This window comes from Poecile atricapillus, chromosome 7 (genome assembly GCF_030490865.1).
Source record: "Poecile atricapillus isolate bPoeAtr1 chromosome 7, bPoeAtr1.hap1, whole genome shotgun sequence".
Lineage (NCBI taxonomy): Eukaryota > Metazoa > Chordata > Aves > Passeriformes > Paridae > Poecile > Poecile atricapillus.
In genome coordinates this window covers 20,384,495-20,411,294 of record NC_081255.1, presented here as the reverse complement: position 1 = coordinate 20,411,294, position 26,800 = coordinate 20,384,495, and positions in this window count along the sequence as shown.

The following is a 26,800-nucleotide window of genomic DNA, read 5'->3' as shown; positions in this document are numbered from 1 at the left end:
TACTGTGGAATGCATGGTGTTACCAAATAGAAAATGAAATACCAACAAAACCCATAATGGCACATATTATGAGGTACAAAATTTAATGTCATTGCATTATTAATTTTTTAAGGCAAAAAAAAAGCATAAAGCTCACAAAATTTGAAGTGAAAATATATACAGTAAGACAAAAAGAGATGTTTCTATCAGAATTGGAAACCAGACAGAGAGCTTGGTCAGAACACATATAATCTCTGCTGTCATGACAAAAAAACTAATGGTGACAAGCAATCTATACCAGAAAAGAAATATGCTGAAGTGCATGCTGTAAATACATGTCAAGAAGGATACAAACAAATTGCAATTTTAAAAAGAGGACAAAATCTCTGCAAAACAGTCCAAATTGTCTCTGTGCTAGGAGTGACCCTTTCTACATCTGCTAGCAGATCTGACAGCTCCAGTTGCCAGGATAATATATCTAGCATAAGGAAGGATTTTCAGAATCATAGTAATAATCTTTTCACAACTATCAACACCCACGGAATTCACTTTTTGACATCCACACAGACAAACATAAAGGAAATAGAATTTCCTTATAAGTAAAATGGCAATATCTCTAGTTACGACTGATTCCATACTAAAACCATGCTAAGACAAATCGTGAGAGCATTAAAAAGTACTCAAAACTAAAGAAAAATGAAGTTTGTATTGTAATTTCACAAGTCTTGTCCGCATTTTATCTTCTGGGAAACACCAACATAACATAGTTTGCATGCCCATTCCTAGGACCCCTGAATCCAAAAGTTTTGAGCTGTCTGAATCAGGCAATGGTTTAATTCTTTGTGCAAATACTAGCTCTTTGCATACCTTTCATTATAGTAATTACTCCTGGTATGATGACTTGGCTTTGGCAACTATGTAGTACATCTTCCTACATGTATTCCATACATGCACTGTCATAACAATTCTGTTCTTATCATGGTCTTAAGCCATATTTTGAGACTTCAAACAAAATCCTAAAACGTGTGTTCTATCTACAGTACACCTATCACTCCCATCAAGTCTCAGAACCTGGTTACAACAGCTCATTACTTACACAAACACAAAACCTCTCTCAGTCAAGCAGTCACTAGAATCATTCATCAGCATGGAAATGTATGTACTTCTTTTCAAACAGGATAGCTACAAAATAAATAATATTTTACTACAGCTTTGTTTTTAAAGTAGACATAATTTCTTCAAAATTTTACTATGCCATTTTGAAGACAAAATTCACTGTTCAGTGTTCATAATCTGCTTTTAAGACAACAGTCATTAATTAAAAAGAAACCAAACCAACCAAAATAAAACAAAAACCGGCAAAAAACCCCAAAGTGCTGCTATTATCTAAAGTCTGAAATTTTTTCAGTCCTCACTATGAGTTGTACTGTAAATCCAAACATACCTTCAGAGACACATAAAGCCAGGTTATTTTCAGTAAGACTCCTTTTTAAGACTGTGTCTTTGTCTTATGGTTCTTAGTGTTCCCAGACTAGAACATACAACAGGAAGAAGCAGTTCCACTGTAACATGAGGGGCTCAGGAGTCTGAGGACTCCAGAGGAAGGAGAAAACCAGCAAACCATGGCTACTTTAGTGAAGACTTGTCAGAAAGAGTCAGAATTAAACTTAACTAAAGTCAGTCTCCTCAGGAACTAATCAATTTGGTAGGTAACGTGAGTTGTGTTCTGGCAGACTAAGCTGGAAAAGCCTTCCTGCAAGATGCTAACCCATCAAATGGTGCCACTCATTTTGGCCAAGGCAGGCTTACTTTCATTATTCTGCTTGGACAGCAGGGGGAAGTTAAGTGATTACCAAGACAGCCTTGAATACTTCTAGTGTGTGTGATTCCTCTCTCTGTGCCTCCCTTCAGAGGAAGTTTCTGAACAAAAACAAATTATGTTATGACAATGGAATATATCCAGTATGAAGACTCCTGACAACAGACAGTCTGAAACTATTAAGCAGAAATTTTCAGGCACATTAAAATTTTGAAGGGATATTCTGCGACCATTAGAACTCAGAAGGTCCCAGAAAAGCTCAACATTTTGCTAATGATTAAATATGAAATAGCCTTCCAAGAACATTCAATATCATAAAGCAAGAAACAAATGAACACAAGTCTCTAAAAGAGGAATTTAAGTGATTATCCTGTAGCCCTTAAAACTGCCTAACATGAGATTAGTCTATTTCAAATTCAATTAATATAAAGGCTCCTTCAAAATTAAGACTTCCAAAAACCCTAAGCTATGCAAGATCTACCATACCAGGAACTCTTTCCAATCTCAGCAGATGATTTGCTGATCTATCACAATTTCTTAACCAGTAAAGAATAATTTCAAATCATAGATCTTGAATGAAGTTTTCAATTTTCAAGGACTTACATAGTGAAGATGATAACCTAATTTTGTACAAGTAAATCTGGACAGATGAAAAATCTAATTGCTTGATATCTTCCACCATTCCATTAAACCACATGTGAGTGGAACAGATGACACAGAAAAGACAGGAGAAGAAACAGCAGCTTAAAGACACAAAAAAGTTTATCTGTAAAGACCAGGAAAGACCTGACAACAGTGCAGTTCTTCAAGCCAGTATATACTGACCACAGTTACAAGTGGAGAAACTGATGAAATTAGGGTATTTTTTTCTTTCAGGGAAGTCCTAAGTTCTCCCATGGGAACTCCAAGTTCTTTGATGACTTCTGTAATAACAGGCCACGAAGCCATACACCTTCAAAGTGTAACGTGTACATGCAGAGTGCTGCTGTTGAAAGCAGCATAACTGTGGGCAAAAATAAAAGCTGTGAGCATTCTTTTTCAACTAAATAGAGAAAGCAAAATTTAATAAGATATAACTTTCATAACTTCCATGGAAACAAGTGTGCAGTATTCACCTCGAAGAAGCTGTAACAAACCTTTGTGGCACAAATCCTTTCCCATGTCATATGCATAACTCTGTTTGTATTTGCTCAACATGCTCTTGTGTTACTCTTAAAAAACAATGCTTATGACAGAAGTATACAAAGAGTAAGTATTCTTTTGAAAAAATTAAAAGCCCATCTATTCAGAGATTCCTTAAATGGAATAAAACTCTGAATTCTTCCTCTGTTTTGGGAGGTTCATTGAAGATTTAGAGCCAAAAAATCAGCATGGAAATTATCAAACTGAAACAAAATTGTACTACATTTCCTTTCACAATAATTATAATTGAGGTAGTGCAAGAGTAACTAACATTATGCTTTTCTATAAATTAAAATATTCTGAGGAAATAAGTCACAAAATACCACAGATTCCATCTGCAGGACAAAAACTTCTTTATACAAGAACACAGAATAAGAAATGTACAGATACAGCCCACAAAGATTAAGATATGAAACCAAATTCAAATCTAAAAGAAGAAACATCAGTGGGATAAAACCATATGAAAATTAATTTTGTCACAGTAATTTTCAGTAGAGAAAGACAGCAGTGACCATTTCAATGTATTTCTCTGAAGTAGCAGAGCCTCCTGAAGCCACAGGAAGAGCAGATGCAGGTACCTTTTTCTTCCCCAATGTATCTTTCTGTAAAGAAGCTGATCTGTGTCATGTCTGCTTTCCAGAAACAGATATAAACACAAGAGGTATGGACAAGATGAAGGCAGCACACACATTAGCAAGGTAAGTGTGAGCTCATCGTGCTTCTGGATCCAAACGACTGCATTACCTGAACATACACGGTAACAGGATGTGAAGGGAATAGAAGGTCATGATAAAGCTAAAGTGACAGATTCACCTGATAAAACAGAGATGAACATGGGTCACTGGCCACCAGACAAAAAACATTCACACTAGCTTTCAGCTGAACTTACAAGAAATATCTGAATTTTGGGAACATTTGTCCAAAATGATACTATATCCTGAAGAGATCTGTTAAGAATAAACCACATTAGACAGCTAAAACAGTGACCACCAAGCAGAATCTGGGAAACTTCAAAAACCTAAGGAAGTGCTAATTAACTGCACCAAAAACTGAGAAATTACTCTTAAGAGTAAAATGTAGATACAATTAAATCTAATCACCCTGACATATGTTACAGACATCAGACTAAAGAATTTAAAAGTAATTCAGACTTTAAAATCTGTACTCAAATATGAATGTTTAAATAAAGTTCCTCCATTTAGAAACTGAGATAAAAGAGAACCCACTTGCACAGGGGGTACTTGAGAGTGGCATACAGATCACACATTCACAGTGAGCTACTCCCATGAATGTGTTTGCAGAGCATACACTAGAAGAGAGCTTATAGAAACTAAGACTTTAGATCTAAATTTAAAAATATGTTTATTGTTATTCAAAGCTAAGTTATTCTTTACTCAGCCAACATATTAGTGCAGACAATATTCTTTCACTTCCTCTGGGTTTTCTCTAATCTTATCTGGATTTCTTTTTGTGTATTTCTGAGTAATCAAAAGTTATGAGCTTGATATCTCTTGAGTTAAAAACATCCCTAGTGTTCCTGCTTTTACTTTTGTATATATTCTTTCTTTTAGTGAGTCTCTAAACCAAGGATAAAAGGAAAAAAAAATCAAATAAAATTATTTCAATCAGAATGAATCAGCAATTTGTTTTTTTTCAATGTATTAAGCAAACATACCTCTTAAGACACCAATTGATCCAAGTTGGGGTTAATAAGGATAGATCAAAATTCAGGGTTAGGCATTCCTTCAGTGGATGTACAAATTCAGGACTGTGGTAGTGAATCAAAATTCAAGAGCATTTACATCATCTTTCAATAAGGAAAATTATTCAAAAAACTTCATTTTAATTATACGCCAAAAGAAACTTAAATATACTGACAAGACATTCATAAATAGAGCTGTTAGAGAATTTTCTGACTAAACTGAAATGGAAAGTCTGTCAGAATTTAAAGTGTTTTCAGAAATATCCCCGATTCCACAAACGTTCATCAGTGCACTGGCAGAGTACCCACCAGGGCCGGGATGGTCCAGGCTCCTGCAGCTCTCCCCAGCCACACTAAGTGAGGTTTTCTAAGAATCAGGGGGCTGAAAGTCCTCAGAGCCCTACAGGAAAGTGCCAAAACCCTGCACAGGAGCTAAGCTGAAGCATCAGAGGCTCCAGACAGAGCATTGTGGGGTCAGGAGCCTGGACAGCAACGCCAGCCCCACCAACGCAGCTCTTCCTGCACCTGAAGTGATGCAGTGAGGCCCCAGGAGCTGCAGCTGAATTCATTGCTGTCAGAGCTCCTGCATTTCATGCACCAATCCTGGGAACCTTGGCTTTCCAGCTGTGCTGGTAACCCAGGCTGCACAGGCGTGTAAATTCACTGGGAAATTTCTTTACAGCAGGAATGCCTTTTTGTGAGTTATGCTTAAAAACATAAGTCTTGACTTCATGACCCCATAGCATGTTCTAAGATTTGTATTTTATTTAATCTACCCAGCTCAGGAACTGCTAAGCAATATAGTTATGGTGCCTCTAGCTGACCGTGCAGTTAGCTACCATCTTCCTGGATGCAATTTATTCTGCTACATATCCATGAAGTGGTTAACTGCTCTAACACTGATTTGACCAGATAACTGCTTCTTCTGGGCTGGATTTCTCTCTCTTGCTAATTAGCACAGTGTAGCTAAACCAAGAATACATCACACTTAGCAATAAAGGCAAAATCTTGATGTATAAATGTGAGACTATTTTTTTTTTCTTGACAGAATAAAAATACAGATGGAAAAAGCATGGAATTTTCAGACAGGTGTGAGGGGAAATGAGTGGTAGCTGCACTGTTTAGTACAGAGAAAATATATATGATGTGTCAACACATGGTAAAGTGTGAAGAATGTACGCCTGCATGTATAAAAAATATATGTATTCACAGTAGTAAGCAATTTACAGTTAAAGAGTGGCTATTGTAGTATCTGTTAAATCCATAAGAAAATCTGCAGTTGCTGTAAGGTTTGGTCAGATTTTAACTTTGAATTAGTCTGTAAAGATACTCCTTCCAATCCTACCAACTTATTTATTGTAAAGAAGGGACCATAACCTTTTGTTGATGTTCTGTGGGACCACTGCTAATGACCTAAGCACTTCTGTGGTCCTAGCAGACCGATTTACAGCTCATGCTTAGGACATGAAATTAGTCTTTATCAGTAAGACAAATAACAGACATGGAGAAATTCCCCAAAAATTCCATTAATTAGTCTATGGGAAAAGACTGTCATTGCATAATAACAAACAGAATTTCCTACTTAGCCCGTGCGTCGTCTAAACATTCTTTACATTTTCTAAAAAACATGAATTTAAATCATTATAGCAATATAAAACTTGATATCTTGTTCTAATAGAGAAGTTGGTAGCACTACAATAGTGTCTAGGATTTAAGATTATTTAATTATTTTAGACAGGCAAGGTTTGGGGGTTGGTTCTGTTTCATTGAGTTGTTTTGTTTGTTCTTCCACTTCATTATTTCCTAGGACCCTAGAAGTGTGACTGCTTGACAGAAACACTTGGTTCTGGGCACTTGCCTTCTCTCATTATCTCTGAAGAGAAAAAAAAAAATACCTCTTTTGTTCCCCTTTTCAGTTCACTACCTTATCCAAATATTCATTTCTCTTTTAAGAAGGAAAAGACAACTGAAATCATGCAGAAACTATGCCTTACATATTAAGAAAAACATTATCATTCAGGCAAAGTGCTAAGTACTCAGATAATAAAACTGAATAATTCTATTTCTAGGGTTTTCCATTTCATGTTTTTTCATTTTGAGATTAACTTAAGCAATTTAAGACAGACTTTTGTGACACAAAAGAAACAATTTCTGCACAAAACTCTGGGATTATATTACAAATAATTTATCTGTATTCAATCGTGATGTTTTTATATAGTATCATTAGCAAAAAAATAAAATAAATGGTGACATTTCAGATGGTGTGAACCAACAGAGCTCTTCTGACTCCTATGGAGTTCTGCCAATTTCCACATTGGCTGACAGTTTGGACTTGAAACTTATACCATAAAATCAGAAAGAAATAAATTTCAAATTCTCTATCCTTTAATAATGAAATCCCAAAGAAAGAAAAAGCCTTCTATCTGAGCAATTTTAAAATAATGTGATAAATTATATCTGTTTGCCAGTTACTGCATCTGAGATATATTACTGGCAAGGTATCAGTGTCAGAGGTGAAAAATGTGTATTGCAATAAATGCAACGAGGCTTTTTGGTTTGAGAAATTGTTTTTCAAACTTGATTATTTGATTAATTTTTTCTTTCCTCTTGTTCATAATGAAGTGAAAATTCTATATTCCCATGAAACACACACAATTGTTTTCTTTCCTCATCCCTGTCCATATGGTATGACAAGCTTGGATCCAAAACATTTTCTCATGAGTGAGGGTAAATGCCTGATCATTACTTTGAGCATATGGCAGCATTTTTATTGTTCTTCTACTTATAAATACTTTTTTAGCATTTATTAAATGATATAGAAGCAATATCCAGCCTTATTCATATATAGAGTGATCAGGCATTCTATGTGCCCTGCTTTGCCAAACTGTAAAGGTTTACTTAGAGTGACCCACAGCAACTGCATTTGTGAATTGTTCAAAATAAAGTGTATTGTACAATCTTAATTCCCTATTAAATTTTAAAACAGGAAATATAATAATTTTGATTTCCAGTTATAAAGCATTTCAATGCTTCAATATTTCAAGCCCTGTATCTGTATTCAATGCGTGATATGCACAACAATTCTCCACCAGCTCTGCTTTGTGTCACTTACCCTCTCCCGAGCTCACCACCTTTCACAGGAAAGAACCTGGCCCAAGAATACTGAACCTTGGTGTGGTAAAGATCCAAGTGAGCAAAGGGTACCAAAACAACAAGCTGCATCCTACACTACAGTGAAAAAATAGCAAAGAAAACCCTACCCATAAACCAGAAAGTCCAAGTTGTTTTTCATTAAAAATGTGTGTCAGAACTCCTCTTGAAGGGTTCTCTAGTCAAACTGATAGACAAATAACTTCAGGGCTTTGTGTAAAGGCTCTGAGATGATTCAGAGTAAACTCTCAAATCAAGTGACATTTGTAAAATGCAAGTGACACAAGCAGCATATGATAATCTGGAAGGATGACAATCAGGGTTACTGCACATCATTAATAATTAGGCACCTGCTTTAGCAGGAAAAGACTCCTTGGTTTCTCTACAGTCAATATAAAAACTGGTGGGCCCCTTGGAGCCCTCCTTTTCTCTCAGCTGGCAGTAAAAGGGACCTGGGGCATGGGTTAGCCAGCAGAATTAGGTGGATCACATTGGTTGTGTAAATTTTCACTTTATATACAAAAATTAATAGATTTTAATTTAAAGAGCAGTTGCCTAATTTTTTTAGAAATCAGGCAGAAGGCAAGTAAAATGGTTAATGGCGATGGCTTGGGAAAAGCGATTTTGACGCTGCAGGCAAAATTGTCAGCTCATCTAAACCAACATAGCACTTACTCTTTCAGAGAGCTCTGCAGACTTGTGAAAGCCCAGAATCTGGCTATATACACAGCCAGGGAAAACTATGATTAACAGCTAATCTGGGAAGACAGTTATCTGGAAGGAGTGCCTGGAGAGAGGATAGATCCAGTTTAGATAAATGATAAATTGTTCATCTTTAAGATGTATGAGTTCAACATTTCTAGCACTGAGGACCAGGCAGTGGTTTAAGGGCTGTCCTTCCATGTCACTTTTCTAGATATGTTCAAAGTGCAAGCTCATTCACGAGAATGGCTTTTGCCTGATGGATTTCAAAGGCTGCCATTATATATCTACATCTAAGCAAACAATGCTGCAAAAGAAAAATTTTATAGGCTGAATCACATACAAAGAAAAGCATCAGAACCTGTAAATAAACAAAATGGGGATACATCCATGCCTTTCTTTTTGCAGAGCTGGTGTAAGTACTGTGCATCAAAATGCAAAGATACAAATTGTCTGTACAGGATGACCCAAGAAAATTTCATCAGAGAAGATAAAAATCTATATAAGTAAAATCTATCAGTCAGGTATAAGGAGGGAACACAATGCACTTTCTCCCCTCTCCCAAATCCTCATCTGTTCCCCTCAACAATGCAATGGCATCAAATCAAACAAAGCCACCTAGAAGGTTATTTCCCACCCCTAATTCCAGCTTTTTTTCTCAAGTTAAATTAATAACTTTGGGAAGTATATTTCCATACCTAAGGAACAATTTCAGGAGGCATATTTCAGATAAGTAACAAATATGTTATTAAACTTCTCCAATCAGACTGGAAAGAAAATTAGCTAGATCCTTGAAATAATATTTTAAAATAAATAAAACAAAAAACAGGTGATTTTTCCAAAGGCTCACAGCAATTTCAGGGTAGCAGCCATCAAGAAGAGTCAGACAGCTGTCAGAAAGCAAATGTACCTTCTGGCTGTGAAGATTGCAGGTCCCTAAGGAAGCCATGACACTGAAATTATTTATATTTAAGAAAGAAACCCTTTTTTACTATTATCATTCATTAAAACAGCAATTTATCATCACAACATAACTGTACAAGTCCTCAGTGTAGTAATTCATTTTATTGAATTTCAGAAGGAAAAAATCTCCAGTAGCAGCACGAGTTTTACAGGGTGAATTTCTCAAGAGCTTAGTTCACTGGTTTGATATCTGCAAGCCAGAGCTATTTAGGTTTACACTCAGTGTCTGACATGTTGAAGATTTTATTGCATTCAGAAACTGGCAGAGTACATACTGAGAAAAATGTGCAAGAGGCAATGGAGAGTGTGCTGGCAGATTCTTAGTTCATTTAAGGTTACAAGAGCAGCATTTAGACATCTCAGTCAACTATGAAAAATTCTTAACTTTCAATTCAGGCAAGTATTAGGAATGACCAAATGCAAAAGGCTTAAGAAATTAACTTATTTTTTCTTTTTATGTAACGGCTTTTTTCTCATCCTGTTTTGCTTTCAATCTCCATTTCTTGCTATAGTCCACTGCAGTTGTATACATAAATGGTAAATATACAAATAATCTTGCTATTAGGTAATTATGTCAACCACATTAGGGCTGGCACAGGAAAGGAAGGTGAATTGTTGTAAATAATTTTCTTAAATTATAAAGAATTGCTATTATTGCTAAAATAATACCTGAAAATTTTGATTTGTGCAAAGAGTTGTGCAGTATTTTGACAAGGACAAGTTTCCTCTTAAGTTTTGTGAGAATTTTTTTCATGTGAGCAGGCCAAAATACACCACACAAATATTGCCCGTCTTTGGTACAGAACTCCAGCAGCACATAGCTCACATCTTGGACAGACCCTGGAAACAGAGAAGCATGAAAATGAAGAGTAATGGTGGGGGGGAGGAAGCATTCCAAACTTTTCAAGCTTAGAGAAATGTTAAGTTTGGGTCCAGTTCAAGTTTTCAGAGAAGATTTAACTCAGTTTTTATTTTCTTCAAAATGCCTGAGCACCCTCAGGGAGTATTCTCTTCCTAGAGAGCTCTTGGAAAACCATATTTTTTCACTGACAAAAGGATCAGCAAATGAACCCTGATGCCACAAGTTTGAAGTTAAACCCGTTACTGTGGCAAATCCCATTCCCATGTTTGTTCCTCCAAAAGGCTTTTTTCCTTTACAAGGAATTTAAGAGATTATGCAGAACTTGTATATTTAGTGATCCCTCATATTTCCAAATGCAAGTGACACTTTTCTATTATATTGCATGCAATGAAGCAAAAATTACTTCTCTATGCTTTAGTTTCAAAGACCCTTACACACTGTAGTTGTTCCTTTAAAACATATTTTCCAAAGACATTTACAGCTAGAAATGTGCTGCTGATCCAAAACATCAAGAAAAGGAACAGAGGAAGGGGGAGGATCTCTGAATAATTTAAAGCAGCCTCCTCATTCAAAAGTCATTCTCTTTTTAATCTCTCACACTTTGTAGCCAGAGACTTTATGCTGGATTCTGGCAGAAAGTCAGGAAACAATATATCTGCAGCTTTAGAACAGGATGAAAAGGAACAACAAAAGGACAGGAGACCCACTACATGTTGTACTTCTACACAAAGTTTGTTTTCCAGATATTTGTCTGCATCCACTGGTAGAATCCACTGCTTGAGGGCAGAATAACTTTCCACCACATGCCCCATACCTACACAGGGCATGAGTGTGCATGCACATGCATGTGCATGAGGATACACAATCTGTTGTGCTAGAACAGATGTTTTTGATTAGCCATTGATATTTGTGTTATTTTTTATAATGAGTTTTAGTGGAACAAAACATTGAATGAAAATAAATTTTCTGCATCATTAACAAAGACAACAATTAATAAACAACTGAGCCTGGCCAAAATTTCCCTACCCAGAATTTATGAAAACAGGCTTTTCTGTTACAAGTTCTAACACTTCCTCTTTTTTTTTTCCATAATCTCTTTTCAAAAGTCCAGAATGGCCCATTTTAGAGGATCTCTTAATGAATCCAATAAGGGAGACCGCTCGCCTTGAAGGAATATTTCACAAAGATCCCTGGAAGAATCAGATAATACAGAGAAGAAAAGCCTCCCAGACACTGTCAATTTTGAAGATGAATACAGAAAACTCATCCAGTATTAGCAGTGCATTAAATTATTGACTGTTTCAGTCCTTAAGTCCAAAAGTATTCTCACACCTTGGCACACTGTTTACTATTTACAAAGGACTTTTTTGTGCCCCCCTGCTTCCCCCTGAATTTCCTCTTCTTCCATAATATTTTTAAAAGAAATTAATATGAACAAATGCAATATCATAACCATAAATTATTTTCTTTTGCTTTGAATTAGTACTTAGAACATAGCAACATCCCATCAACATTAAGCTTCTGTGAGACATTCATGAACCACAGTGTGACAGTCACTAACACCTTCAGCAATTGTTATGGAATTCTGTTTCAGTACTGAAATGATCAGATAATTATTTCCCAAGGAACCTGCAACTTTATTCTCAAACCTGATGCAAAAGTTTTCTGAGAATACAGGCCAGTTGTGTGGCCTCTGTCTTCTATTACAGCTTTCAAATAACTTTGGTAAGGGACTAACTGTGAGTTTCTAAGCACCCAAGTCATTTTGACTGTCATTGCTCATGACAACATCTAAAGGCACCTCCACAGACAGCCAGAATCGATGAGATTGAAAACAGAGGGCTGGGCTTCAAATCTGTCCAGGTGTCATTCACGTTGTACAGTTATGCCACAGGAAGGAAACCAAGAAATTCGAAAAATGGAAGAGATAGAGAACTGTAGAAAAACCAAAGTATGGCAGCTACAAGCAATTCACAGGTATGTCTGTGGTTGCTGAGTACATACCTGAGCCTAAGCATCGCAGTATAAGGAGATCCCAAGGGAGAAAAATAAGCTTGCAACCTGACAAGTCTTCCTTTACAAATAAAGTAACTCTGATTGTATCCTTTCTTAACACTATACTGTTCTCCTAGCCACCCATTTTCTTTGGCATACATGTATATTTTTAACCTGAAAATTCATGGCAAACCAATCTCTACAGACCAATATATTCTCCTGAGGTCATGGCAGTCTCTAATCCAGTCAAGACTAACTTGGAGCACTCTCCAGTGGAATTTCCACTGTCCAACATGGCAAGCCAGTAAGCCAGGTGTAAGAATTGAGAGAATAATTTAACTACATATAGAGCATGCTATTTGTCACTGCATGGCCACTGAAAAAGTCAACAAAGGTTATGTAGTCTCTAGCTGAATTGAAAATACAGTGTTATGCAATCACTTTCACATCTTCATATACTTTAAGATGGAGGCAGTGACTGTGTATGGTAAATCTACAAGCAAAGAGGAAAAAAGGTTGTGTGAGAAAAAATCTTCAGTGATGACTCAATTGCTGATCAAATTTTTTAAAACTTTACTGTTATAAGGGGCTCACTCAATCAAAAACTACTATAATGACAATAATAAAGATAACAAATTTTCAGTCAATATATAATGGAAAGTGTTGTATAGAACATAAAAAATGCTTCCATGAAGCTCCTAGTCCCTACATTCAAATCTCATATAAAGCTGAAATTTATCATCACATTCTCAATAATTAGTAGCTCAGTCTGGGAAAGAAAACTGATAGCAAGCACAATGTAGGCATCAAATATCAAAAGTATCCAGATGATGCCCTTTTGTCTACTATTTTATACTAACTTAATGGTACCAAATTACAACAAAACTTCTTGGAATTGTTTAAAATGCAAACTAGCAAACCTTTGACATTGAATCAGTACAACTAAAACAAGCAAATCAATTGCTATGTGTAGTGTAAGCAGTTACATGCATGCCATTTACATAACTGGGGAATAGTTTTAATCTTGCAAAACATTTTTTTTCATGGTAAACCTGATAAAAGTTTAGCATATTTTTTATGTTTTAACAATGCAGGAAATTCAGGGACAGCAGAATGTGGGCTGCATCTCATAAATTACTATCAAGCATGATATAATGCTACAAAAAACAACCACTAACAGGGGGATGTCATATGGTAGCCAGTAATGATCAAAGAGGGATAGATAGAATTCTAAATTTCAGAACAAATTTTCGAATAACAAGTTACCTCCAAAGTTGCATGAGACAGGGAGATACCCTGATCCAAAGGGTAATTTTGCCTGGGTGAGGTTCAATCATTATTCCTGGATATGTTCATCCCTTCTGCACAAAATTCCTCTGTGCTGAGAGTAGTTGAGGAATGTATTTTTGTTACTCTCTGAAAAGAAATAAGAAACAAAATAAAACCACAATTTGAAACAACTTGGGTCTGCAGGAGATTTTGTGGGCACTTGGAATCTGAAGCTCAACAAAAGACTAGAAACAGTTCCAAGAGGTTTTGCACTGTCCATATTCTTCCCAAAGTAGTTCCAAACAATAGAGTGGTGAATAACCAGGCCCACAGTTATGAAATAAAACTAAAGTAGTTGTTAAAGACTTACACAATGATTTAGCCCAGTAAGATGAACCCTACTACACAAGTTCTTAGTCTCTACAATCTATAATACAATAAAAAATAATAGCTCCTTCACTTTCAGCCATGCTACTTAACCAGACATCTCTATGTCCCATTCATCTTAAAGCATATAATTGGTTTTTCAGACCCCATCTGTTTTGTCAAAATCTAGCTAAAGATTTTTATAAATAGAGCATTAAGTTGTTAACTGTAAACACATCCACTGAACTTCAAAATATCTGTATAGCAAAAATTCAAAAACATCAGTAATTAATTTTCTATTTCTATTTGAATTATCATGGTCTTATGCGTAAAATGTAAAATCAAGCTACACTCCTATAACAGTAGAAAGATTGTCTTTTAAGCAAATTAATATCCACCTCACATTGTGGATTCTCCTCCTCACAAAAAATTCAGTCATCAAACAATATTAGTCACAAATTTAAGAGCTTACAAATTTTTAAAGGTAAAACTCCGAAACTATTGGAAGTATGCAGAATGAAAGAGAACTTTATTTATTTTTATTTTATGCTGAAAACTTACAAGTATTAATCTAGTCAAAGAGTATATTCCCAAGAAAATATTTTATTAATTTTATACCTTATTTGCAAATATTCCTTTTATTAACTCTCTAAGTGACTTTTCCAACCACTGGTAGAATTCCTGAAAATACTCAAGGAACTTCCACTGGAAATACTACTAGACTTTTCAATGTTGATTTGTTGAAATTACAAAATGAAGTATTTTTAATATTGCAGTGTGAAATGAAGTATTTTTAATATTTTTAATACTCTGCAATACTTTCTCCCCACATACCACTTTTGTGTATAGATGATATATGATCAGTATTTATTATTAATATTGTTATAAACATTTCTAAGGTGTATTAATACAGCTTTTGGGAATCTATGAATTTCAGAAATACATAATGAACCACAACAAACAGAAGTGACAGGCAAATAAAAAGTCATCCCATATTGAGAAACAGATCCATACACAACTGACCAAATAACACACATGCAAAGGAAATCTTTAGTTTTATGCCCTCTTCTGGAAACACTACCCATCTACCTTTGTCAGACAGAAAAAGAAGATCAGTTTGTCCTGTGAAATCCCTCTTCATGCTTTCTATGGAGATAATCCTTCCTGTCCAAAGGATTTACTATTTCTAAACGTTCTCACACTACATTATAGGACAACAAGTGAAATTTAACTAACTTTAATTTTCATATGTCTTTTGGAATGCTCATGGGACTGGGACCCACGAGCAAAATTTCAGCTCTCTCCCTCAGTTAATGCATCAGCTAGCCGCTATCAGGAAAACTCTGCAGATTACTCAGAGAAGAAATAAGAATAGTGAATTAATTCCACTTTGCACTGGTGAAAATAGCTGTGTGTGAGCACGACAAAGGAGTATGTGATCCAGGATCTGAAAATCACAGAGTAAACATCCAGGAGTGTCTGTTTTCTATTACACCACTTTGAATTGTATTATTACAAAAGGCATTTTGATTTTGTCCAGTAACTTTTATATTGAGAAGAATAATTTATGATTTTTTCATTTTCCCAAGAAAACATCTGATCGTGCCTTGAACACATGAAGCACACAGAGATACCATTCCACTTAGTAAGTTGTTTCATGGTACAGTAAGTGCCATTTAACATTTGTCTCATTTCAGCTGCCAGTCCATCATTCTAACTGCACCTTGAAAATGTTCTACTTTTTTCTGCACAGTGAATGCCTTCTAAATTTATTTTTTTAAAAAATTATACACATTAGGCTTTCTACAGCTCTCATCATAGACATTTTCTTCACTATTGGTATAAGCTTGGTAGCTCTGTATCATGTTTTACCTTTATGCACCTTTTAAGTAGGTGATTTCAAAACAGTAGAGAGTACTCTTCTAATGCCATTTTACAGAGATTAAAAAATTTCTGTATTTCCAACTTGTATTTTTATGGATGACACAAGCATCCTAACCACAGCTTTGATCTAGGGGCTCACAATCAGGTGCTCACCTACAGTAGCAACCTCCTCCACCAGAAGCCCAAATTTCAGACCACCATTCTCTCACCTTGCTCCTAACTAGAAACAGCATCAGCTGGGAATAGTTTTTTTTTTTTAGAGTATTACAATAGCAAACTGTACAAAAGATTCCAGGTGATTGTCCTCATCCTGCTTCTTTCCCAATTTGTCAGTCTTTTAGCCATCATGTGTTTCATCAGCAGTTGTAGCACTAAGATGCAAACATGGCTTGTGATTTGTTCCACTGTAAACTTATTCCACCATTCCGATGGCCCATTTAAATATAGGAAACCCTGTCTATAAGCACAGTCAGATGGTCTTAATCATTAAATCATGGTAAAACCCTGTGAAATTAGTCATCAAGCCTGGAAACAAAGTAGAGGCAACAATGAACTCTCACTTTTTATTTTTAATTACCAAGTGAGGAACACAAACACCTCTTGGTTTTGTGGTTCTTGGGCATCGTCACATTAATAAAATTCTTCCATTTGGAAGTCCACTAGGTTTCTCCCTCAGTACCTGGTATACATTGCTCATTTTGACAGTGCATTTGTTTCACATTTGCTTTTGAGCACGTAACAATCACTTCCTCCTCTGCATCCTACTTGTGTAAATAAAGCAGAAAGCAGTTTTCCTTGACTGAAAGAGAAGTTTTTCTCAGTTAATTTCTTTAGTCACATGTAAGAAAAGAGCAACACTTCTATCCATGACCTGAGTTTCTGATGTAAGCAGATTATTTGTTTATTTAAACTAAATATCTGAAATAAGATATGTAACCTGTAACAATAATTTAACTTTAAAATTCCTTTCTGAAGTAGTTAGGGTAAAATTAAAAGTAAAAATGGGGGAATGTCAAAGCCAGAGTCATTTTAAATTTCTAGTCTCATTTAAATAAAGAACAAATAAAGATATACAGAAAATAATTTATTTATGTAAAATAGATTTTATTTTATTAAAACTAGTAATTAATAAATTAGTAATTTTATTAAAATTAGTAATTATTAGTATTAAAATTAGTTTTATTTTATTTAAATTAGTACAAAATATATTGTTCAATGGCTAGAAATACTGCACAGTAACACTGCAATTTCACCAGATGTTGAAGTTAGCCAATGTATGAGTTCCCAATGGGTCAATCTGCCACCCCTACCTTTTCCTGGCCCTTGCCTTGTATAAGCTCCACTGCATATGGCCATGACATCAGTACAATCATCTGAAAATTAGTTTCCCTTCTTTTTGCCACAGTGATTTCTCTGACAGATCCGTGGGTAGTGATGCAGCCCACTCAGCAGTAACATGACCAATAGAGCAAGTGCAGGGGAGCAGCAGGAGCATCTAGCTTAGAAAATGAGTGATTACCCCTTGGCAGTGTTGTCTCTGGTCAATAGGTTAGCTAAAGATTACTGGGACACTGCATTTGTGGAGAAGGAAAAAAATTGTCCTTTTTTTTTAAAGAGAACAGCAAAAGTATCTCCTGAATAACAAAAATGCAGGTGAGTTTAAAAAAGAAAGACTAATTTAATTTAAACCCCCTTGTGGACTGCAAATGAATGAGATTGTAAAAACAAATACATTTCACCATAAAGAATTTCCTCCAAGCAATGCAGTGTATAAGTAAGATATGAAGATGTACTCACTTTACAAACTAAACAACAAAATCCACCTTTGCAAAACACAGTCCCTGTCCCCATGGTCACCACTCTGCAGAGTCATCCCACAAGATGCAGCTCCAGTGCCTACAAGACAAAACCAACACTGACCTCTAGCCCCAATGCATTATCAAAACCATAGGCTTTACCTTCATCTAAAATAACTCCTTCAGCTGCCTGTGTTTCTTCTAAACCCTATGAACAAACACAAGCATCAAAACTCCATTCTATCCCTGAGTCTCACAAGGAAAGCAAAAAAAGCTCTACACTTGCCCCACACAATATCAGGGCATATGGATAGACTCTTTATTGTTGGGACTAAAATGTAGACTCCCTCACTTATCTGTATCACAAATTAATAACTAGTGTTCAGTCTCCTCCATCAAAATAGCCCATGGCTACTTTTGCATCAACATTGTCTAAGGAACAAAACAAAACAAAGGCCATAATGAAAACTGAATAAATATCACAGTCTAATTAACTCGTTTCTTCAAACAAAAAAGTGAGAAAAAAACCCCAACATGATACATAAGCAAGTATTCAAAGAACACATCTCCCCTGAAGAAAATACCAGTCACAACATATTCGTCAGTCCAAAGATGATATGTGCCCTTTCTGCAGTAAAACTATCCCTCACTGATCTAAAACACCTGGTTGTCACAAAAGGTACTGAAATTTAGACATAAAATCATAAAATATGTAAGAACTGCATAAAGATCGAACTTTGAAATCAATCTTCCCAAGATTTGACTTGCCTCTAAGGAGTAACTTGCCAAATTTCATCAGAAATGGATAAACAAACAGAGTAGAGGATCAAAGCAGAGAATTAGTATGTGTGTTTTGGGCAGCTATGGAATCACAGCAGGTCTGAGAGGAAGTCTACAAATGCCTAAGTAAAACACAGAAATTCCAACATGGTGCATTCTGAACCACAGCTGCACTAGCTTCCTTGAGAAAAACTTCATTTACTTTCATTTTTAATGCCTGTGCTGGAAGTGAATATTACCTCAGCAAATGGTGAATAAACTGGCGCAAAGAAAGCCAAGCCTGTACATTTCAGATCGTGCTGTAAAATGTCTAGCTTGGAACTCCAGCATGAAACTGTCTCTGATGCAACCAAAACATGTCAAGCCCCATCTTGTCACATTGTCAACATGCACAAACCACATCTTGCTCAAGTTTACATGGCTAATTTTATTAATTCCTTTGTAAGCAGCCTACAAAATACCCTTGTTGCAGAATATGAGCCTGGACAGAGTAAGGAACACAAGGATCATGACACAGGCTGTGTCACAGCTAAAACAAACTGAGCTGCAATGGTAGAGAAGGATAAAAAAACCTACTTAAATTTAACAAGCAAAATTATTAACTACTAATTTAATAAATAATAAATAATAGTGGGTTTGCATTACAATAAATCAGGATAGTTAATGAGTGACATAGCACAGCTGATTAATTGGAACTTATGTACAACATCTCAGTCATGCTGGATCATTTTTTGACGCAAAGAATTCAGTAAAAAATTATTTTCTTCTTTATGAGGTTTTAATTTCTTAGGAAATTTTCTTTTACCCAAAGGGTGACTTACTTTCAAGAGACTTTTGCCTCTTAGTGTTTCAGTTATGTTTTCACCAAATTTAGTTATGTAACATCAAATAGCTCACTCAGGTGTTTTAAAGGACTACAGGAAAGCACTACTAAAGAAAGGTGCAGAGGAAAACATAGTTAATTTCTGGAATTCATTGAATGTGAAAGATATCATTTATGAATATCAAACAGCATGAAATAATACCCAAGATACAATACTGCAATATAATTAACAAATAATTTCATGATAAATTCAAGCTAGATATTGACCATACAATTCTCCTTTGGCTATGTAGATAAGACTGCAAATAACATAAGATTAGATATTAGAATGCCCTTGTGTCACTATCCTTGGTGACATAGAAGAGGAAAACAGTGAAAAATGAGTGAAGTGTGGCATCTTACAACTGAATTATCAACTTCAAAATTACTCAAATTATAACTGCACTAAAATAAGAAAAAAAGGGAAAGCTAAGATATTAAAAATTTGTTAGAAAAGGTTTGTACAGAGCACACAGTTAATGAAATGTGGCACTTGCAGCATGCAGCTGAGGTCTTTAACAGCATTAGCTGATATTCGCAAGTTTGTAGGGTTCATAATAAGATCTGGTGTTAAATTTGCCCAAACTACCACTGCAAAAACAAATAATTTTTCCTAGCATAATATCTTCAGATGTGTACTGTCAAAAAGAGCATTGCTATTTATCAGTTTCAATGAAAGACTGTCAGCTGATGTACATTCTAGCAGATTTGCATATAGTTCAGTCCAAATGTACACTCTTTCATTAGTTACCTACTTATTACACTAAAATATTTGTTACACTGAAAATTACCTATTTATTTGCAATTTTGGTGCATACACATAAATTCAGGAATAACCTTCCTGCAATAAATGGGAATTCAAAAATATCAAAAATATTAGCAATTTAAAATAGTCAAGGAAAAAGAAGTTATTTCTTCAGCTCCTGTTTTGTCCCTAAGATGAAACTTTTTCATGATCTTAATCTTTGATTGTTTCAGACAGTTAATACAAATCATAGAATACAGATTATGTTATTATTACAGTATACTTTTAGATGAAAATCCATATTCAAAGTCCAGTTATAGATGTGAGACACCCTCATCCTAGACATAAGCACTTCTCCATTTTCACCATTGCTGGAAACTATAATTCTTGGGGAAAAACTCAACAGTGTGATGTAACATAGCAAACATAGCAAGAGGAGACATTTCTTGAGATGCTGGTTAGCAAAAAATTGTGTGGATTTTTTATACACACTTTACCAGAATAACACAGTTATTAAGGTCAAAATCATCAACAGATTGTGGTGTGACCAATACAAAATGGGCATTAGGGGCCACATTATATACACAATTTTCCCAGAAGCTGTAGCCTATAAAGCCTGTAAATCCTTATTCTAAGCCAGAATATGTAGGTTACAACATACAATTAGATCAATGCGCCTACAACACTCTTGCATTAAAGTTACTCCCAAAAGGCTCAAGATTCCTTGGGTAGTTTCAAGCTAAAAGCAGAATGCAAGTGAAAAGAACTATCATCAGTTTAAGGAAAATCCAATTGCTGACACAATTTAAATAACCATTCTTGTCCTGAGCTGCATATAAATACATGAACTGAAAGAAAAGTTGCATCTAATTACAGCATTTTATTGAAATTTTTATCATCTGGAATCCATATGGGTCACAATGTCTTAATAAACAATAACACATTCTGTTTTGGTTTACTGAAAATTAACAGGGCATTTGGGAAAATATTATTATTGTAAAAGCCTGTTTCACATTTGTTTTGCAATACCAGAGCTATCTAAGTAGAAAACAAGAGAACCTCTTTATTTTTTTCCCTCTGTTGTTGATATTTGGAGAAAACAATGCAGCTGGTAACATTAATGATACTCTATATCCTCAACAAAGATGAAAGAGGTCAAACCAAGTTGTAATGGGCTTAAGCACATGAAACAGCCACACTGGATTGATTAGCTTAGTATGCAGACATGGCAAACCCATTTTTTTGAATATTCCATGCTATAGTCCAATAGGTCTGCAAAGTCTCAGGGCTTTGCATAAGGCAGTTTCCTTAATACAGTCAGCCCTAAAGCAGAAAGCAATGAAGGGCTGTTTCTGGTTTTTGCCTGCCATACTTGGAGGGAACAGGGAGAGGGGAAGGCAGACTGGATTGTACAGCATCTATCACAGCATCACACTGGCTACTCTGCTGTGAGCTTACTGGCAGCAACCTTATTATATAGCCCTGTTTTCAAAGATATACAATTAGGAGTCCATTATACTAATATCTTCTTGGCAAAAATGTAGCAAACAAGCCCTTTCCAAGAGGGATTTATATTTTAATTAGAGAAAAATCAGTTCAGCTGTCTTTTTGGAGAGTTAGAGGGGCTGGCTAAGGAAGACAAACAAAACCAGATTTTTAGTGGTTTCTGTAGTTCTTTTGTTCTTCTTGAGGAATCAGTACCATGTCAATGTAATAACCATCATGTAATAAGATCCATACCAAGAAATGAGGACTTCATTTGACAACTGATCAACACTGTCTTTAAACATAGTTAACATTATTTCTCTGTAACTCTGTAATCTAGATCCCTGCCTTTCATCTCTTACATTTAATAAAAATAATGAAAAAAAGTCTATATTCCTAGAACATAGATTCTTCTTGGCTCTTTTAGGATGCTCATACCTTTACTGTCCCCACCAGTCCTCTGGTCATCAGAGCACTGCAGATGCTAAAAGGCATGAAATCTCAATGATCCTTTCCTTTAAAAATCGCACAATTCCTTAGCACTGCACTATTACAGTACAGCTGATTGCACAATTTACCAATTAACCAGAGGATAACTCAAGAAAAAGGTGATCTATAACATGTAGAAATCCAGAAGGACAATGCCAGAATTTTTCTTACATTGTATAGTACTGAAACTAACTTGACGCAGCTCTGTTCTTGAGACACTTCCCCTTACCCTGCAAAGGAAATTCACGGCTAGCTGGATTTAAGAGCTGCAGATAAATACTACCTCGTACACAGAACAAAAATAGGACAAGAAAAATACAGGGAATGCAGCACTCATTTTGATGTCATTTTACCATTATTTATCCCATGTCTAGAATAAAATCTGTGCAGTACATCCCCCTACATGTCCATCTATTTAGAGACCTTCTCTAAGACCATTAAGAACATCATGAAGGCACCTGAGAAACACACTGACATTATACCGTTCAATTTGCAGCTTGCAAACAGGCTCCTCTTCCAAAGGCCAAAGGGTCAGAAAAGTCCATTAATCAACACGGTAACCCCAAGATAATGAAAGGTTTTCAACAGAAACTTTTCAACAGCTATGAATTTTTACCACTCTTTTTAAAAAAACTTCTTTAATGTCTTCCTGCAAAACAACAATTTAGCAAATTAATTTCTCTTTCAGAGAAGGCAATAGTGCATAGAAAAAAAAGGCACTGAGAGTGACATGAAAGGAAATTTTCCTACAAAAGATGAACAAAGTTTAATTGATAGAGGAAAACCCACTGTTGACATTTAAAAAAATAACATAATGCAGCTTTTCAGAAGTCCAACCACCATAACCTGGGTTCTCTGTACACTGCTGAGAATTTGAGAGAAAAGGTGGGAGGGAAGTGCCTTGTAGTCCTCTTCAGTAACATAGAAGAGTAAAAACAAGACAGTAAAAACCCTTGCAGCCTAGTACTAAGGAAAAACTCCACCTATCTTTATTTACAAAATAGCTAAATATATTCATAGCAAAAGCTGACAAATTACAAGTAAAACTTTCAAAAACAAATGTTCATTAAAAAGTTTTAAGCTGGAGGGGTTTCTTTAATCCTTTTGTCATTTGAGCAATATGTGATCAAAGGCATTTCATTTTCCCATTCCTCAAACCTTAAGTAAATATGTAGGCTTAGAAAAGAAATTCATGCAATTGATAGCAGGATAGAAAGTAGTACTTGTTACAGAAAATAATTAAGGCTAGAGTATTAGAGGTGGGAATGAGGGGCACAGAGCTTGATTTCCTAAACAAAGACATGATTAATTTTTTTCAAAGAGTGGAAAAATATTCCCAAAACCATTCCGCTCTATGCATCCATATGTGCCAACTTTTCATCACATTCATTATTTTTATTGGCCAGCATGTTTCCCATCTACTTAAGAATAAGCAGAGGGGAACTAATTAATCTGTTTGCTCTAATTTGGTGCTCTTTCTCTAACCCACCTGAACAACGCCACCAAAACTGTCCTGCTTCCCACACAGGCTGAGGAGAGACCCTCTTCCTGAACCAGTGGCTGCTGGGCTTCTGTCCAGCTGCCCTTTGCACTCAGGACCCTTAATGGTCCTGACCAGCTGCCCTGGGCTTCCCCCACCACTGCTGCCCATGGACTGGGACCTTGTTTTGAGCTGCCCCTGCCTGTCCATGGAACCCATGGATCCTCCTCACTTGTGCACTGGCATCCCCCCTTGAGCTCAGAGCTGTGTCATCTCCACAGACCTGCCTCACAGTCATGGGGCTGTGCCCAGCCCTGGCTGCCCAGCTGAGACTCAGTCCTGACCCTGACCTGCAGAATGGCTTCCCACCTTGCCTCCAGACCTGACACATCACCATGAACTTGCTGGAGGGCTTTGGACTGTCTCTGGCCTGCCCTGCTCCCTGGCTGGGGCGGTGGGACTGGTCCTGGCTGCCAGGCCCCGGAGAGCCCCCGGTGCTCCTGCCGCAGCTCAGGAACAGCCAGGGCTGGGTTCCATGAGGAGCTGTGTGGCTTCTGCCCACAGCCCAGGCACCAGCCCAGAACCAGCCATGCCCAGCACAGGCAGGACTACCATGAGTCCTCTCCACACAAACATGAGAGGAAGAGTGGCCTTCACTGATTGTTTGAGACTCCCTGACCAGAAAAGACATTAGGACAGGCTAAGCTGTCCTTGGAGAAGCACCACCAGCCCCAGGAAGGTCTGCCTAGCTGTGTAGCTACTTTAAAAAGCTCCTCCATGTGAATATGAATGGGATTTACCTCACCTGCACCTGCCAGCTGTGCAGACTCCTCCCTCTGAACAGGGAGCAGAGGTGAGACAATGCTTGAAATAATGTGGCACCAGAGCTAGTCATTAGTCAGCTTCATCTGGGTATATTCAGCTCCTTTTGTTCCTTTTGTAATTATTCCTTTTGTAATTATTTCACATTTGAATTGCAGGAGTCCTCATGTGCTCTTTAACCGGGCTCCCATTCTGCTTCTTGCACACCAACAATGTACATCATGTTTTGACTGTTGCACGTAATGTTACAGAAAAGCAGCGCTACACAGGAGGCTGTAGGAATGTGAATGGAACAACAAGTCCCAGGCTGGCAGGGCAAGCACCACCAACAGGGTACTAAACTTGCAAGTCACTGATATTCAAATGGCAGATCTGATCTGTAAGACCTGGAAGAAAAGGAGAGAAAGGTATATTAGGATAGTATTTAGCAAGTAACCCCATACTGCACATCTCAGCAGATCCTGAGACTGTTCCCATTCTACATTCAGTGCAAAACTTTAACTGTCAAAAACTTTCAACTAATGAAAATCCTACAGATCTGGGGAAAAGAGACAATCCAACTACAGTTAAACTGAAGAAGCCAAGGAGGAAAGTGTCTAAAAGCAAACCCAAAAAAAGATTTTAAGAATTACTCTGAATATCATAAACAGCTATTGGACCAAAGCAAGAGCAAAAAGCCCTACACACCAGCAGGAAAACTCAACTGGAACTTAAGCAGAAGCAACTTCAGCCAAAAAAATAAAAGGCTGGTCACCAAGATGGAAGAGACCCAAAATGGAACAAGTTTGGATTGCCAGAGAGGAGCTCCTGGCAAGAGTTGTGAGCATGGTGCTCAGTGAGTTTGGATATGTAGGTTAGGACAGAAACAGCAGGATAACAGGGAATGTAGAAGGGGCTTCACCTATTGAGCACAAGAGAGCAGGCTGCACCTACTTTATGATAGGGAGTAATCCAAAATAAAGCAAGAAGACTGAGCAAGACTGAGACAAGAGAGATCAGATGGTAAGCCTGAATGAAATCTATGGCTGGAATAAGATCTACAAATTAATGAATAAATTAAAAACAGAAAAATCTCAAAATTAGCAGTAAGATGGAAAAAAATACTGCAGAAATATTTCATGTCTGCCATCAATATAAAATATACAGACTAGTTACAGCCAGAATATTAAAAAAAAAGCATCATGTCAACTATAATTAAATGGCAATAAAGGTAACAATAGGCAAAGGGATTGTAAATCTGAAAAACAGCAAAAAGAGGAAGATAAAATTTCTTTTTAATTAAAATGGATTCATAGTGTCACCAAGTAACTTGTTCTTTAAACTTTACCAGCCGTGCAGTAATAAACTGCTATACCAATAGATCTCTACTGTGCTTCAAGACTTTACTCTTCCTGCTCATCATTACAGCCTGGGAGAGATCTTGAAACAGATCATTATAGCTGAAGTATTTAGCCATGTTTTCCTTTAAGCCTCCCTTTTTGACATAAAAAGTCTCCTTCCCCTAAATTCTAATGTAATCAGAATGTTTATTACAGGCACGTATTCTCCTTTGCTGCTGAACGGACCTGAATGTTTTCTCGCTTTCAGCTTTTACAGATTTGTTCTTCCTTCTTATTTTCTCCCTGAAGCAACATTAGCATTGTTTTCATTTCCTAGCCAGCCTGCTCTTGAATTCTCAACACCTCCTTCTCAGGCAACACCTCACACTGTTGCCTTCTGCAACACTGCAGCATTAACCTATTTTCCTTCTTGGCAAAAGAAACACTGGAGCTCTCTGGAGTGCACTGATTCACAAATTTGCCCTGTGAATGACTTCCTGAGTTTCCTAATTATGTATGTTGAAGAAGTCACTGAAATCATGGACCTGTTAGTCCGAGAGAAAAACAGACCACTCACTTTTCAGCCCACAGGAAAACCCCCATGAAATCCCAAAATAAGCAGCTCAGATGAAAATACTTTTTTTTATTTTTATCCTTTTTTTGGTTGGTTGGGTTTGTTTCTGTTACTATAGAGATATTCAGTTTAGGTTGTTGGGCTAATACAACTGAAAAATAAGATGAGAATTCAGCTAAATTGAGACTGACAATTTTCATAGTCCTCTGTGAGTATTTTCAAAACCATCGCAGAGAAACATTAGGACATTGTGGTACATATTCCGCACCAAAAGACCAGACAAAGGATAAATATGACTCATTTTGCAAGGAAAAATGTTAACTTATTTTTCTTCAATAAAATGACTTCTCGTCATTTCATGGAAGCAATACGGTATATGAACACTCAAAGACTCAAAGCTCAAACTGCTACCAGAGGTTATAAAAATAAGAACATTTTAAAGTAAACAAGCTACAATACAGCCAGTCCTGTTTCAGAAATACTGCAACCTCCTGAAAAAAGTTCCTCTCCCTGAGACAAATGCAAATGGCAAGACCAGGCAGTTTCACACAGAATTTACTATAAGAAGCAGCCAT